This window comes from Mus caroli, chromosome 5, assembly GCF_900094665.2.
Source record: "Mus caroli chromosome 5, CAROLI_EIJ_v1.1, whole genome shotgun sequence".
NCBI lineage: Eukaryota > Metazoa > Chordata > Mammalia > Rodentia > Muridae > Mus > Mus caroli.
The window spans coordinates 80048038-80051299 of record NC_034574.1 but is presented as its reverse complement, the minus strand read 5'-3'; the positions used below and the strand labels follow the sequence as shown (position 1 = coordinate 80051299).

At 41.1% G+C, this 3262-nt stretch overlaps 1 pseudogene; it reads left to right on the top strand.

Moving 5' to 3' along the window:
• LOC110294878 overlaps positions 1-3262 on the top strand; it is a 14876-nt pseudogene that overhangs the window by 7770 nt on the left and 3844 nt on the right.

Below are 3262 nucleotides of genomic sequence, written 5' to 3'. Positions count from 1 at the left end.
CATCAGAACCAGAGCTGTTCTCCTCTGCCACACCTTTCCCAGCATGAAGTAGTGAAGCTCTGATATTATAAAACCATGCTGATTCAATTTTATACTGACAATGGAAAATACTCAAGTCTTAGTACTGATTTGATGGTTTGGACATCATAGAGGTTGTGTGTCTGTGAATGAGACTTGTAATCAAACTCCAAGTAAGTGGGGTTGCACAGTCTGTGCTTCCAGACATATGACATATGATAGTCAGGACTTAGGATGTCATATGGCATATATGAAACAGAACATCATATATTATAAAATAGGATTCCAGGTGGGATATTAACACTTGCCATCAAAGATGTGATAGCGATAGATAATTGTGGAGTTACACTGATGGTATTAAATCTTATAATATCACTACGTTTACCTTTCGCCATCTGGTAATCTCTGGAGTTAGTTGATTTAGTTGTCTCTGGTTAGAGCTTGTTCCTCTTGTGATTCTGTTAGTCTCTATCAGCAGATCTGGGGGACTAGCTCTTTCCTCTGCGTTTCAGAGGTCAGAGCACTCTCTGCAGGCAAGCTCTCCTCTTACAGCGAAGGTGCACAGATATCTGGCCTTCGGACTGGCCTCCTGGCAGAAGATGAAGGCCCTAAACAGGGCCTGTCCCAGAAGTTGTTAGCTTCTGTAGTCCACACTCTCACCTGCACAGACTAGTCTCAGAGGGATCTGGGAACCAAGATGGCGCCCCCAGGTGCTCTGGCAAAGCCCTCCTGGGTGGGGCGGACACCTCTCCTCTGGCAGGGAAGTTGCTCAGGTTCTGGAGCCCAAAATGGGGTCTGCCTCAGAAGCTGTATTCTAGAGACCTTTGGGGGTGGCTACTGACTCCACATCCAGGTGACCTGGTGCTGGCACCTACCGGAAGGGATTTACAAATATTATTTCATTTAATAGTTTTATATCACTGCCATTTACATTAAGTCATTGGTCACAGAATGTTTAGATGGAAATGAGGAAGTCATATTCTCTATAGTGTTGTGAGCTGACCCACAGCTCACATGGACAGGGTACACCTGAGTGGCAGGCCGGGGCTGAAAGAGCAGGAAACTAGGTGGTCGAGAGGAGAATGGAGCTAAGTCAAGATTCCTGATCAAAGCTCAAATGTTTAATGGCAAATGAGCTTATAAAGGGGGTGAGGGAAGGCCCATTCCCACCTATTCATTTTTGGAGCCCAGCTGCAGGTGATGATGTGCAGGATAGGTTGTAGTCTCTGGAGATGTAGTCTCCAGAATAGCTCAGTGGCCTCCCAGCAGGTAGCAGTATCTTGAAGGGGAACAGCAGCAGTGGCTAAATAATAGAGTGATCTAGGGTGGAAGGCTCCACCCTAGATAATCTCCTTAGTGACAGCAAAGTCAGGATCTGGCTCAGCCTGCTTCAGGCTAGGGGAGGTTACACTATAAGTTACAAATAAATGTCAATAAGTATTACAATTTTCAGATCACATCATATGATGTACATATTATAATTTTATTTTTGGAACATTTGTTGCTCAAAGATGTGAATATACATAGTGATGTTCCCCAGGAACATGGAATGATTAAGACAGCAAGGATTGTCTTGACTGTGCTTGACCACTGGTACTTATCATTCCTATAATACTTCAATAGCTTCATGTTCTCTTGATTTTTGGCAGTAAAGCATTCTCTATCTTCACAGGAAATGGAGGAGTTTGCACAGAGCTCAGGAGAACATGGTGTGGTGGTGTTTTCTCTGGGGTTGATGATCAGGAACATAACACAAGAAAGGAGCCAACACAATTGCATCAGCCCTGGCACAAATTCCACAAAAGGTAAAATGGTGCCCCAGTGGGAGACCAAGTTATCTACTGAGTTTATGAAAGTGTAGAAAGATCTAATTATAGAATGCTCCTTTATTTTATTTTTATGGCTCTCTCTTCATAAGGTAAATAAACATAATTTACCACAGCTGAATTTAATCCATCATGCCAATCATGCAGATGAATGTGGACAAAGGTAACAAAGTCATGGTCAGGTTAATGGCCAATGTAAATATCTACAGTCTGTGAGGTTATTCCCAGGATGGTAAAGACAGACAACTCAACTGATTTGCCATCATGGCACCTTTCTAGAAACTTCTGAACAGAGAGTTTAGTGGATATGGAATACTTGAAAAAATTAATAATAAATAATAATTTTTAAAAATGCTAAACTCCTTTAAAATAACATTGGAAAAGTGAATATAAACTATGGGATTACTTAATTTGACATGAAATTAAAACTGGAAAATTAGAAGTATTATAGTAAATAAGCATAAACTTATCTTAAATACATGCATGTTTCAGTAACTCTTTCAAGTGTGCATATAACTGCACATGGCAAATCATGATAACATTCAACCTAATTAAATATACAGAGAAAAACAGATAATGTCTCAGGTTTTTTATTGTTTTTACTGACTCTTCCTGACCACACCTATGCTATAAAAGGCATTTTTAGTTAAGCTGTGACTAACTTCTAAAATAGTATATTTTAATTTGAATCCTAACATAAAATATTGTCTACTAGATTTGAGGGCAAGAAATCAGACACCTTAGGACCCAATACTCGGGTGTTCAAGTGGATGCCCCAGAATGACCTTCTTGGAAAGATTCTGAGAATCAATTACTGAAAACACAAATCACAGAATCAATGGGTTCATATGGACTCAGAGACTGAGCTAATAATCAGAGAGCCAGCATGGGCCGAACCTGGGCCCTCTGAATATGTTATAGATGTGTACCTTGTTTTTGTGGGACTCCTAACAGGAAGCAGGGGCTGTTTCTCCCTACAGGTCTTGTTTAGAAGTTCCAATACTATGAAAATCCTTAGAGAAGAGGTGTCCAAGTAAGTTTCACCTCAATACCTTCAGGCCCTATGTCTGAGGTGTATTATTATTATGCCTTCAGCAATGAGGTCTTATTTTCAAGCTCTGAGAGGCAAAGAGGAAAGTATATATTATTTGAAGAAAGTCCTGGACACCCCCCCACACACACACACACCCCTCAGGCAAGCCAACAACCATCCACACTACCTCTGTGACCCAAAAACATAAAGTGAAGTTTCCCTTCCCTGACACAGGATTTTTAGTTAAAACTCTGTAGTTCCTGAGAGCAGCAGTATCACCTCACTTCACAAAACTCCATCCAAATTACACACACACACACACACACACACACACACACAGAGAGAGAGAGAGAGAGAGAGAGAGAGAGAGAGAGAGAGAGAGAGA